General features: G+C 38.6%; 1 protein-coding gene across 4 annotated transcripts in view; it reads right to left on the reverse strand.

The window, feature by feature from the left end:
- CHRM3 (cholinergic receptor muscarinic 3) overlaps positions 1-14,713 on the reverse strand; it is a 315,762-nt gene that overhangs the window by 134,601 nt on the left and 166,448 nt on the right. For all 4 annotated transcript variants that reach the window (XM_089529852.1, XM_089529850.1, XM_089529849.1 and 1 more), the window contains one exon: positions 9,886-9,985. The gene's annotated coding sequence lies outside the window, so the exon portion shown is untranslated. The remainder of the gene's footprint in view (positions 1-9,885; positions 9,986-14,713) is intronic.

A 14,713-nucleotide genomic window follows, 5' to 3' on the forward strand; every position in this document is an offset into this window, starting at 1 on the left:
TGATAACACTGTATATAGAATTAATAGCTGAAACCCAAATATAAGGGGAAATTGGCCAGTTTTGCATTCTGGACATGATAAACTTTCTCAAAAATTATTATTATTTTTTAAAAAATAATAATTGTGAAGAGAAAAAACAGAACCATAAATTGCATAGAGACCAATATAAACAGCAAGCACAAATGGCTGGATTTTTTTTTTTTTTTTTTTTGGTTATAAAAAAACACACAAAAGAAAACAGTAAATAACTGAACTGCAATTGGCAGTAATGTTTAACTGCCCTCAACCAAGATGCCTATATATACCTACCAAATTTCATTTACAGAGAATCTGTGATAGAAAAGAAGAGTTTTATGTCCACAATGTTTCTCTTTTTTCTTCCTATATATGGCTCCTAGATAATGAAGGTTCTTTGGGGCAGTCATGAGGATCATGATATGGAATATGTGGTTGCATTCCTGCCTTGCCATAGGCATGATATCATCCACTCTATCAGCAGGTCGAACACAAGAAGGCACTTGCACTAAGTAGTGGGTCCACTTTCTATCTTTTGGACCCTCTAGAATCATAGAATCATAGAATCGTAGAGTTGGAAGAGACCACTAGGGCCATCCAGTCCAACCCCCTGCCATGCAGGAAATCCAAATCAAAGCAACCCCGACAGATGGCCATCTAGCCTCTGCTTAAAGACCTCCAAGGAAGGAGACTCCACTACACTCTGAGCCCTTTCTGTCAGGAAGTTCTTCCTAATGTTGAGGTGGAATCTCTTTTCCTGTAGCTTGCATCTATTGTTCTGGGTCCTGTTCTCTGGAGCAGCAGAAAACAAGCTTGCTCCCTCCTCAATATGACATCCTTTCAAATATTTAAATAGGGCTATCATATCACCTCTTAACTTTCTCTTCTCCAGGCTAAACACCCCCAGCTCCCTGAGTTGTTCCTCATAGGACATGGTTTCCAGACCTTTCACTATTTTAGTTGCCCTCCTTTGGACACGCTCCAGTTTCTCTAGTGACCACTCAGACTGTAAAAACAAAACAAAACTGACTAGAACTTCATTTCTAGTTTTGAAAAGTTTGTTTGTTTGTTTTTTAAAAAATGTGAAAGTTACATTCTGTTTTGGGAATCAGAAAAAATGGTGATCCAGGGAGTCTGGTAAGTTCAAGGATCACAAAATCAGCTCTGGGAGCCCATATACAGCTCTGGGGCCACACTTTGCCCACTCTTGAGATACGTTTTTGGTCAGATAATAAGGCGTTGTTGTTGTTGTTGTTGTTGTGAGAGGAATAAAGCTTCCCTAATGTCCTTCATAAAGCAAACACAATGAGGATCTCTGCTTCACACGCCTACCCTAAACCAGAATGCGCAAGGAATGTACAGTGTTGTTGCATTCCATTCTGATTAAGGAAAAGAAGTAGGAAAATGCAGAACGGAGAGCCAATGCAGTTGCTTTATGTAGCTGCAATGAGGATAGAGAGAACAGAGGTAAAGCAAAAGTTAAACCACTTTCACTCTGACCGTAATAAAGCAGTATCTAAATTATTTTTGACACTGATGTGATGGAATGTAAAATGACTAGTATTTTATTGTATATTTTGTAGCCCTTGTTAAGTATATCCCTATGGTCCTTGTGCCACTCTATATTTTAAAAAAAAGTCTTGCATGACTTAATTAAATGATAGGTTGGTTTCTATCTTTATATTTATTTGAAATGTTATCATGCTAGGCAGTAAATCACAATTGTTTCTTTGGCTGGGACTTATATGACATCAGCCCTCTTATGTCGTCATCCTGGTGGAAACTGTTTGAATAGCACTTTTTTCCCATTAGTATAAATATTCCATTAATGACTTCCCTTTACTCTACAGTTCAGCTACCATTTACAGTGTGATAATTCATTTCCCCTTTATTGCCAATTCTGGGTGGTCAGTGAGCAGGCTTTAGGTATGGCTTAGATGCCCTTTGCTTACCAGTGATCAGAGAAGAAGGAACGAGGATGGACATTTCCATTTGATTTCCTTTCAATTGGCAAAGTAACTGAGACACCAAAGGTATGGTCAGGAAATGATGGGTCAATGCTGTCATATCCTGCCCAGGGATGTAGCCAAGGGGGGGGGGGGTCTGTGGGGTCCGGACCCCCCCTTCCGTTAAATACAATGAATGGTGTGTGCCGCTGTGCTGCCATGCCCAAGCCCCATTACAATGGTGGCACTTAGTCTGGACCACCCCTTCCCAAAATCCTGGCTACGTCCCTGTCCTGCCTGTGGATCAGGCCCATTCCTACCTTTGCAGCTGCCTTGCCCATCACCATTCTTCTACTTGCAGGTCCCAACTGTGGCATGTAGCTAGAGTGGAAAGGGGGCACCTGGCTTCATCCATGTGGCCAGGCACCTCCTTCTGACATCAAAAGCCATGACTGAGGTCTGTATAGAATGCACATAGAATGGCAGTGGTAGCAGGTAAGTGGCTGTACAGTCATCTGCCAAATCCTGGACTTCGGCTGTTGCCCTATGCCATCTACAGAGAATGACATCAAGCCAGGGTGAAAATGGGCCTACTGGCGCATGTGTACAGTCCCTTAGAAAAATTTAAACTTTCCATATTCTTTGTTCTTGTGTGATACAATGCAATAAGGGAGATTTCATCCTAAACATCACATTCATTTACTTAAGTAAAAGATGTTGCATATTATCTATGCATGCAAGTTAGTACATGTGAGGGCTTGAGAACACAGGCAGTCACTTTGCTTCTAAAACTAGAAAAAAACCAAGAAAAAAACAAAACAAAACAAAAACAACCACATCGAAGTACTACACCAGACGTGCAGCAAATTCAGTGAGGTATCTAAAACATTTGTAATTTAAAAATGCCAGCTGTGCTTCTCAGTGCAAGCTTCTGTGGCCTAGTTCCAATACATAGAAGAGGGTAAAGCTTCATCCCAGGATTCATTTGAACAGCTTAGCACTAGTGCTGTGAGAACACAGTTTAGCTCATGTGCTGACAAAATGTATTTCATGGGAGCTCTTGCATTGCATTTGATCATTTCCCATCGCTTTTGGCATTGTGCTTTAAAGGTTTTGTAAATATTCTCACACCTAGTAAAATGTAAGGATACATTTTTAAAAAGAGTGTTCCAATTGCACAGATCACTTGGATCTTTGATAGTTGTGATTATATATCTTATATGGTGATGTTAGTAACGCTAGGATTATTAGGGCAGAAATCTGCACAAAGAAATATGCATAAATTCAAGCACCACTGAAGAATATCACTGAAGCGTATTCATATTTTCATATTTATCTGTATTATTCTGAAATTGCCTGTATTTGTGTCAGAGGCATGCTATATTTCCCTAACTAGTAATACATTTGAGGGGTTCCCAAACAGATGGCTCCCAGCATGACTAATTAAAAGACACTGTACAGCTATTCCATCTTTCCTTCCACTATTGTTTTTAAAGAAAGGCAAACACAGCAGTAACAGGAAAAACGGGAGAGTGGCAGGGTAAAAAATAGCAGCATCTGGATGAGAAATGTAAATCCTCTCTTGTCTATGGTTACATGCAAGAATGTGAAAAAAAGATGCCTGACTTACTGGGAGGGGGTCAATTTGGTGTTGGGGAGGTGGCATCTGCTTGATATAGGTTGGCTTTCCCCTGCTCAGCAGTTGCATATTTTTGTAGGATTTGGTGAAATGGTAGGAAGGCCAGCAAGTCAAAATAGGCAATTTTCAGGATGAGTGGAGCTCCAGGATAAAAGCGGAGGCTTCACCCAGTTCCAACCCTGTCTTAGACAGTTGACCCAAGAGCATCTTCATGCCCACCCACCCAACCTAATTTTGGGTTCTTGCTGCTGATAGACTGAAGGGTAAACATAGTTTTGTTTGTTTCAAAATTCAGAAATTCTGATTTCTCAAAACTTTGGGGTAGCTTTGGCATGGGACTGGATCTAGTTGGGGGCAGGGGAGATATGGTCCTGCTGTACCCAGTTGTGGAGTTTCTTCTTATGGACCTTAGGATATTGTCAACCAGGGTTCACCTAGATTGGGGGCTGGGGGGCTGGTTCTGTCTTACTCTCTCTTGGTAGAGGAACCACACAATGGCACGAACCTAATTGGAATTACAAATCTACCATTCCAGCAAACAAACTGGGTAAAATGGTTTCTATCAGTTGGCAGGAGGGTAGGCCAATGATTGGATCCAATCCTATGCTGATTCAAATATCTTCAGATGTAATCAAAAGCAGTGGCCTATTTAAATGCACAAATGGTTGTGGGCACTTCACTGTGTCTACTACACTTGGCCAAATCAAGCTCATCACACTCACTGCTGGATCTGTAACAGCTTATTTATTTATTTTGGCTTGGCTGCAAGATAACTTCCATCCATCTTGATTACATCCTTGCATTTAGAAGAATGATTTTGCATAAATTGTGTGAGAGTCATGATAGGACAACTTCTGTCTTGTTACATAAACTTTGAAAAATTAGAATGAATAAATGTTTTTGGTTTTTTTTAAAAAATTAATCAAAACGTCCTTCTGTGTTTGTTGTGTTTGTGTGCTCTGCCTTGGAAAAGACACACATTTATCTTGTGCAAATTGCAAAAACTGAAGAAAAAGTGTTTCTTGTTTCCTTGTGCCTGAGATAATCAACTTCACAGAGCTTAACAAACTCTCAATAGGATGTTTCTTCACATACTTAGCCTAGAATCCTATTCATAATACAATTGAATCAGGAAATCTCATGGTAGAAGTCTTGTCTAGAAGCTTCCTCTCTTTGGACCACTTCCATTACTACATCCCTCCTTAACATTTATTATTATTATTATTATCATTAGTAGTAGTAGTAGTAGTATTAACATTTATTTACAGAACGCTGTAAAGTTTGCACAGTGCTTTACGTAGCAAGGGCCAAATAAAATAACGGAAATAAAAAACCTGCCAAGTGGCATACAATCTAAAACAACAACATTACATGATTAAAATATCTCTAAAATAATACTAACTAGTATACAATAAAAACAAAGTAAGCAGTAGATTAACAACTAGTAATTTGGAATGCCTCGCTAAATAAGAGTGTCTTCAATTCAGCCTTAAAATTAGCCAAGGAAGTAAAAGTGGTTGATTGTGTTGGGAGGAGATTGCAGACATGAGGAGCAGCACAGGAGAAGCGACGGATTCAAGCAGGGGAGGAGGAGACCCTTGGCTGGGTCAGGAGAACAGTGTCATAAGATTTCAATGCATGTGGAGGGAGGTAAGGAGAGATGAGCACTAACAAATAAGAGGGATCCAAGCCATGAAGGGCTTTAAGGGTCAGGAGAAGAATTCTGAAAGGAATGGGGAGCCAATAGAGGTATAACAACAAGGGGTAACATGGTCAAAGCAACGGGTGGAGAAGATGATCCTGGTTGCTGAACATTGCACAGAGATTAGGGGGCTAAGGTGGGAAATAGGAAGACCCACTAACAATGCGTTGAAATAATTCAGGCGTGATATCACCAATGCATGCACCAAAGTCTTCACCATTGAAACAGAAAGAAACAGTTGAATTCTGATGAGATCATCAAGAAAGAATCTGCATGACTTGGCTGTAACCTGGATTTGAGGGGTGAAGGATAACAAAGAGTCAAATAAGAAGCCTATGTGCCTCATTGACAGATTGAATAGAAATGTCATTCACAGTAACTGACAAAGAACATTGCAAAGATGGCTTGGGTGGGAAGACAAGTAGCTCAGTTTTGGCCATGTTGAGCTTCAGGCACTGGCGAATCATCCACTCAGAGATAGCAGCAAGACATGATGACAATCACTGCTCAACATCTGGAGAAATCTCAGGGATAGAGAAGTACAAGTGGGCATAGAGCTGATATTGAAAGCCATAGGAGCTAATAAGATTTCCCAGGGACGGGATATAAATGAAGAATAGTAAAGGACCCAAGACAGAACCCTGAGGGACACCAACAGCTAATGAGACAGGGGCAGAAAGCTGACCTCCTGTAACCACCGCAAAAGATATGTTTTACAGGTAGGATTTAAACCAATTTAAAACTGATCCTGCAAAACCCAGGTCTTGGAGTAAATCCACCCAGAAACCATGATCAATGGCGTCAAATGCAGCTGAGAGATCTAAGAGGACTAGAATAGAATAAAGATCTTTAGATTTAGCCAGTAAAAGATGCTCAATGGTTTTAGCAAGAATAGTCTCAGTCAAATGCAGTGGGCAAAAGCCAGACAGAAAAGGATCAAGAATAGAATTAGCAGTAAGAAACTCCAGGCAGTGAAAATAAACAACATGTTCTAAAACCTTAGATAGAAAACGAAGAAGTGAGATAGGAAGATAGTTTGAGAGAGAAGATGGGCGACGAGAAGGCTTTTTCAAGATTGGCAAAACTAAAGCATGCTTAAAGCCAGAAGGGAAGGAGACTTTAGAGATAGATAGGTTGATAGTATAAAGAAGAGAAGGTGAAATAGAGGGGGCAACAGAAATCAAAAGATGAGAAGGAAGCGAATCAAGAGGTCAGGTCATTGGTTTAGAAGAATTCAAGAGTTTAGATAATATTTGAAACATCTCTCTCCTCTTTCGCTTTGATAGTTATTTTAACTGTTATCCATTTTTAGATTTTATTGTACTACATTGTTGTTTTTATTGTTGTGAATTGTACTTGTATATTGTATATTGATATTGGGTTGTAATCCCGCCTCGATCCACCTGGGAGAGGCAGGAAAATTTAAAAAAATGTATTATTATTATTATTATTATTATCATCATCATCATCATTATTCACCCAATGAAACAGAAGAAAAAAAAATAATGTTCCAGTTGTAGATTATTGAGCTGCTGGAATAAAAGAAGAAAGCCCCAAGGCTGGGACAGATAGTTTCAATCTTAATATTAAAATAATCAGCAAAATCAGTGGGTGAAAATGAGTGCCGAACCAACAGAGAAGGTTTTAGTAGAGAATCAAATGTGGAGAAAAGATGCTGTGGCCACCGGTCATTAGCTTCAATCACAGGTTTATAATAATTCTGTTTTGTCAAGGAGATAGCATGCAAAAAAGAAAAAGAAAAAGAACAAATTTATAATGAATAAAATCAGCCCATTCACTGGTCTTTTTCCAGAACCATTCAGCAGTTCGGGAACAAGAACAGAGAAACAGAATGATGGGAGTGAGTCAGGGCTGTGAGTCATTTCAATAAAAAGGACAAAACTATTGAGGGTTGCAGATAAGGTAGAACTGAATAAAGAGAGAGCTGGATCTATGGTGTCTCCAAGGTTTAAGGAAGATAAAGAAGAATCCAGAGCCTGGCCAAGTCACAGGATCAATAGAATGAAGGTTATGAAAGCAGTGTTGGACAATTTGATGAGGAAGTGGATTATGGGCGAGAGCAAAAGAGAGAAATGATGTTCATACAACGGGAAATCCTTAGCCATGAAGTTGGAGGTTACACATTTTGTACCAGAAGAATTAGCAGGTGCATTAGAACAGAGTTCAAGACCCAAAGAAGACAACACAGAGCAGAGATGTACAGTCGTAGGATTATTAATGTCATTCATATGGATATTGAAATGCCCCATAATGAAGGAGGGGACTTCATCCACTAAAAAGAAAGTCAGCCAGGTCTCGAAATCCAACAAAAACTTAGTAGGTAATCTCGGTGGACGATAGATAACTGCAACCTGAAGCTGAAGTGGTAGGAAAGGTTTAATAGCATAAAGTTTGAAAGAAGAAAAACAGTGCTATTGAGGAAAAGATAAGAGTTGAAACCGACAGGAGTTGGATAGCAGGACACTGCCCCCTCCCCCTCTGCCCTCCAGGTGACTAGTGTGAGAAAAGAAAAGTCCACCAAACAAGAGAGCAGCAGAGGTTACGGTGTCATGAGCTGGAAGCCAGGTTTCAGTGAGAGTAAGAAGATGAAGAGATTTAACAAGAAAAAGGTCAGTGTTTTATGAAGCACAAGAGAGCATGAAGATGAAGAGATTCAGCAAGAAAAAGGTCCTTGTTTTATGAAGCACAAAATCTCTGCTTTCACCACAATAATAGGAATGACATGTTTATTTTTTCCTCTCATATCATAAAAAATATTCAGATTTGAGATAATGGTCCACTACCAGTTTATGAAAATACTAATTTCACCACATGGTGTAAGTAAGAAAGAAGAATAACAGATTTTCCTAACATTTTCATCAACAAGCTCCATTTACATAGCTTTGAGCTTTGTTTTAATGTCTTTTCGAATCTTCCAAATTTCACAGTGACTTTTGATACTATTGATTGATATCCTTCTGGAATACCTAGTCTGCAAACAAAGAGCAGGAGATCGGGGTTCTGCTCCCATCTCAATTCCAGTAGAACTGAGAAATCATAAAGACCTAAGTGTACATTTGGTTTTATGTTCAGCTGTTGTAACCCAATTGTTTGAAGCAGTCCTCCCCTGCTCATGGAGCTGAACACAGTACAAGCCACCATGTGCTACAGACAGGTATCAGTAGATACAGGGCAAGCCTGAGGTTTGCTGATGCTACCTAAAAATTCAGGGGGGAAAAAACATTTTGGGGAAGAGAATTCCCCAAACAGACTAGCAAGACACAGTGGAATGCTGAATGGGAAATAAACCATAAAAACCAGGTGGGAGGGGAAACTGAATGGAAAGAAGAGGAGAGACAGAGATATGTAGTGGTGATTTTAAAAAAAATCTCCTTATTTCCACAGGAATCATAGAATCATAGAGGCCAACATCCTACCATGCCGGATCTCACAAACAAATCACCCCTGAGAGATAGCTATCCAGCCTCTGTTTCAAGACCTCCAAAGAAGGAGACTCCTCTATTCTCTGAGGGAGTGTGTTCCACTGTCAAATAGCTGGAATCACTTTTCCTGTAGATTGCATCTATTGTTCTGGTCCTGTTCTCTGGAGCAGCAGAAAACAAGCTTGCTCCAACCTCAATATGACATCCCTTCAAATATTTAAACAGGGCTAACATATCATCACCCTTCTCTGGACATGCTCCAGCTTGTCAACATCCTTTTTGAACTGAGGTGGAATAGAATGGTAGTACACTTGTCTCTCCACATTTGTGGCTTTGACTCCCGCAGATTTGATTATTCATGGATTTTATTAATATGTTCTCTCTAGGAATATTTAGATCCTCCAGCACAACTCTATGGTCGACTTTAACCAAAAGTCACACTGAAGGACCTAGAGATTCCTAGAGAGAACACTCCACTAGGCTTCTGTAGCTCCTTTAGCACAATTCTATGATCAGTGTCTGGAAGAGGTTGACTACAGAGTTGCACTGGAGGACCTAGAGAGGTATTTTGTCAGGTAAAAACACAGTGGTTTTGTTATTTGTGGCTTTACCATATTTATGGGTGCCCTGTGCCCCTAACTCCAGCAGATGTGGAGGGACAAGTATATTACTTCTCTTGAACTAAATACTATACCTCTGTTGATGCAACCTACATTCATATTGACTTTTTTAGCTGCCACATCACACTGTTGACTTGTGTTCAACTTGTGGTTTACTAGGACTCCTAGATCTCTTTCACTTGTACTGTTGTCAAAATGCATTAAATTCCCAGTTTAAGGAGTAATTTTAAAATTTCCTTAGATATAAAAGATATTTGACTATTGGTATCAATAGAAAAATCAGATAACTTAATGCAGGTGGAACTGAGAACAAGTGTGCCCACACTACCACCACAAAATAGATGAAAACCAAAACTGTATAATTAATATAATTTTCTAATACTAATCCACTGGAGGAGGAGGAGGAGGAGGAGGAGGAGGGATAGAGTGCAATGGCTGGAACCCCAAATAGACTTCACTTCTCTTGTGCATGCGCGCATATATATATATATATATATATATATAATCTGATTTTACTTACATAGTCCAGATAGTAACAGCAAAGGGAGCTGCATCAGGTAGTACAGGTTCTATGAGCCCTGCACCTTGGAAATAGAGCTGCCACTGCATTAACCTGGAGGCTGAATAAAAACAAAACAAAACGATCTTTAACGTAGGAAACAAAAATAAAATACATCATCAACATAAGAAAACCATGCTTGAAGCTGATAAAACCAGAATAGAGCAAGTCCCAAACTGTCTGTAGATTTCAAGACACACAAAAATGGTTATTGTTGTTATGTGCCTTCAAGTCATTCTGACTTACAGTAACCCTAATGTGAATCTATTGTAAGATTTTTTGTGGCTGAGAGTGTGTGACTTGCCCAAGGTGAGTTTCCATAGCTAAGTGAGGAATTGGAACCCTGATCATCAGAGTCGTAGTCCAATGCTCAAACTACTACACAACACTGGCTCTCACACAAAATTAGTAGCAGCATGATTTGCAATACAGTGGGTCCTTGTTATCTGCTGGGGTTTGGTTCCTGGATATCAAAACCTGTGGATGCTCAAGTCCTATTAAATACAATGGCATAATAAAATGGTGTCCTTTATATAAAATGAGAAAACAAAGGCTTGCTATTTGGAATTTATACTTTTTCGGAATATTATCAATCCATGATTACAGAGGGCTGACTATAGTTTTACTATTATGTAATAATATAAAGAGTTGTCTTTTATTGTTCTTCATGCCAGTGGTTCATCAGCTGCAGTCATTTGTTCTAAGATCTTAGGCAGAGGTCTAGCTCTCATGATTGAATCATTCACATATGCACAGCACATGAAGTAGTTGTGAGTGAGTCCTTCTTTTACCAGCTGACAAAGGCCAAGAGCTTCCTTTGTTCAGCACATTCACTGTCCTGAATCCTTTTGGTTAGTTCCCACTTTAAATCAACTGTTGAATAGGGAATGAACTAACTCATAAATCCCATTGATTGGACATGTCTACTCTAGTTGTAACTAACAGTAGAATTCAAGCCAATTGTGCCAGCATTCTGATTTTAGCACACATTTAATTTGCTGATGTTAATTATCTGCATGGTGTATTATTATTGCTTTGAAACCAATCATCTTCAAATAGCTATGCAATCACTTTTAAGAATATACATATCTAATTTATAAATAATAACAGAAAATTATAAAGCCGGATAAAATTGTGTAATAGAAGTAACACTATTTCCTATTGACTTATTCTTCTAATATGGTGGATAGTGATGCAGTATTGATCAGCTCTTAACACATTAGCAAAATGTATATTTCCACATTACTCAGAGTTAATATAATTGTCATTTTAATGACTGGGATGTTAGCAGTCAAGTGCAACATCCTCAAACTTAATTTTAGTGAGGGCCTTAATTTAAACGAGTTAAATTTTACTGCTAGGCAAGTGTGTTTAACAGAGATCACACACAAATTACTGTTCAGTACATTTAAAGCAGGTTTCAGTAAGGTAATAATAACATAGAAGTAAATGAAGTGTTCAAATTAAAAAATAATTTTAAGTTTTCATCATCTTGTTTCTTAAAACCATGCTTACGTTTATTGATTTATTACATTTACAATCCATATTTCTGTAGGAGGGCTAGTAAAACCAAAACTCAAAGGAAAGCAGAAATATAATTAAAAGATAAGAACAAATTTTTAAAACATGGTTGAAATACACAAATGAAATGAAATAATAGCATCCAACAAGGTTAAATCTTTTTCCTGCCAGTAGTTCCAGTCCTAGTAGTTTGAAGAGATATAATTAAGATATGTGTCATCACAATGAGATGTAACATCTCCAGAACTGGGTGCTGGTGTTGCATCAGCTATAGCTGTGCAAAAGTACTGCTGCTGGCTGCCACCCAAACCTGGACATCCAGGCTTCAGATTCAGGAGATTCAGCAAAAAACACAAATTGCAAACCCGAGTCTTCAGGTTCCCATGAAGCACTGGCTGACTCTCCACCCACCCAGTCTACCATTAAGCTGACTGCAAACATTTCTGTTTTGTCTAGATTAAGCTTCATTTTGTTTGTCCTCGTTTAGTCCATTATCAACATCTGATATCCATTGAGAACAAAACCAGCTGCTTTCAGTTGAAAAGGAGAGACTTACTTTGCCACAATAGTCCTACATACCATTCTATTCTCAACAATTGATCCCAGATGTTCCATTTATTCTTAAACACTATGGAGAATGAGGAGGAACTCCATGGGACAGTACAAGCCTTAGTCATAGGGTCAAGCAAGCATCCCCTAATACCATATTCTGAACTTAATTCTTCAAGAAAGTCCATGTTTCTGGGGAGGGGGGATCCCCAAGTTCCATCTCTGTCATATAACTACTGAACCACAGAAAGTTCCCTGCAGAACCAACATGGACACCCACTCTCTGTACAGTCCCCAATGTATATCAACAACACCCCCCCCCCCCCAGGCATGGGGATCTTTTGGTTTCCTGGAAATCATTCCACACCTTTACAGCTATGTTCCTGTTACTGACCAAGACAATAGAAAGATGTTATTATCACAGGTGCCTCTACATGCGCTCAAACAAGAAAGACTGTAGAAAGGCTAAAAATATTAATGGGATTCAGAGAATAGTAGAGTTTTTTTAAATAAAAAAAAATCAGAGATCTCATCAGCACCTTTTGAATCTTACTGCAAATAGGAGTTCACCATGACAAAGAAATTATGTATTTACATAGTTCCTTCAGGTTTCTAGCCATAGTCTCATCTGTCTGGTATGTAATCTCTCTCTTTTTTCCCCTACCCTCTACCTTACCAAACATTATTGTCTTTTCTAGTGAGTCATGCCTTATCATGATGTGGCCAGATGATGATAGTTTTAATTTGGTCATCCTGGCTTCTAGAGAGATCTGCTGATCTAATCCTATACCAATTTGTTTGTCTTCCTGATCATTCACAGTATCCTTAGCACTCTTCTCCAGCACCACATCTTTTCTTCCTATCAGCTTTCTTCACTGTCCAGCTCTCACATCTGTACATGGAAATGGGAAATATGATGGTTTGGACAATCCTTACTTTAATGCTCAGTGTTATGACTTTGCTTTTTATGATCTTGTCTAGTTCTTGCATACTTGCCCTTCTCAGTTCTAGTCTTCTTCTGGTTTCTTGACTGCAATCTCCATTCTGATTTATGATTGAACCAAGGTATGGGAAATCTTTGACTATTTCAATTTGATCATTTTAGACTGAACTGATGTAGGTCCTCTATAGTAATTATTTTTGTTTTCTTGATGTTTAGCACCACACTTTCTGTTTTAACTTTCTTTAGTAATTGTTCCAAGTCTTTGTGGTTTTCTGTTAGTAGTATGGTATAATCTTTGCTGCAGTATCTTGAGCATGACTTTGCTTCCATGGAAATTAGTGCAATAGGACTGTACTGTAATTACTGCAATATTTTGTGTCTCCTTTTTTGTGGATGGGAATGTATATTGGTCATTTCTAATCTGCGGGCTATTACAGTTCGCCCTCCTTATCCACGGATTTTTTTATCCACGGATAAAAGCATCCACGGCTTGAAAATATTTTTTAGAAAGTATCTAAAAACCTTGATTTTCCATTTTATATAAGAGACACCATTTTGCTATGCCATTGTATTTGATGAGACTTGAGCATCTACAGATTTTGTTATCCACAGGGGATCCTGGAACCAAACCCCAGAGGATATCAAGGGGCCACTGTATTGTTTTCCATATTTGTTCGCAGATTTTAGTTAGAACTAAAATCAATTCTGCCAAGTGGGCCTGTCCATTTTGCTGTTTGGCCCACACTGCTATAGTTCATTGCTTGGCCAAAGACAAAGAGAATGAGGTATCTTAACTTTGAACAATGAGGAAAGCTGGATAACAATGACCATATTTTACACTGGAAAGCCAATGTTAAATTACACTGTTGCATAAATAATAAAAGTGTGGGATTCCATTTGGTCATGATTTACTTTAAAAGTAAAAAAAATCATTCTAATATCTAAGCCATTGGACAAGGTTTACAGAAATGAAGCACTGAATTAGTGAAAAACAACAGAAGGAATACCAACTGGCTGCCACCTTCCATTTCCTAATGTGTGTTTAAAAGAAAATGACAAGGAGTGTAATCATTTCTAGCCAATCTTGCTAGTGCTTATTTTCAGCAGCCCCAAACTTTACACAGAAGGATGACTCAAATGACACAGATGTGTCCTGCACATTGGCTGGCTTGCTGCCTCATTCCCGTATCTCAGCTGAAGTTGCGACAAGTATAGCAAAATGAGGCCAGATTTTCACTGAATTTATGGGCCAATAGGCTACCACAAAAGACTCACAGGTTGATTTTGACAAAGAAGTATATCCATCAGCTCCCCTCTCATGGCAGAAAATGTTATCTTTACATTATACTCCCAAATGTTATTACATTAACCCTGAATGATACAAACAGTCCTTATGAGTCAAGGGAGAGGGTCACCTCTCTTCATGATTAAATGCAGTTATTTGCTAATTGTACGCACTAAAAATATATTATAATCAGTTTTTCAGTAGGAGAGAGCAGGTGAAATGTGGTCTAGTAATGATTACAAATAAACAGTGTGAAGTCTATGAATTATTCATTCATTCATTCATTTATTTATATAGCGCTGTAGATTTGCACAGCGCTGTACATAAAAACAATCAATATAAAAGAGTAAACCTGCCTATGGCGTACAATCTAAGAAACAATAGGGTAATACATATAAAATACATAGGAATACAGGAAATGATTCAATAAGACAGGCAACAGAAGAACATCAATAGCAAGTGACAATCATGCAATGCCTGGGAACTCTTCT

The sequence above is a fragment of the Sceloporus occidentalis genome, unplaced genomic scaffold (assembly GCF_023333645.1).
Source record: "Sceloporus occidentalis isolate IW3139 unplaced genomic scaffold, rSceOcc1.0.p SCAF_6, whole genome shotgun sequence".
Classification (NCBI taxonomy): Eukaryota; Metazoa; Chordata; class Lepidosauria; order Squamata; family Phrynosomatidae; genus Sceloporus; species Sceloporus occidentalis.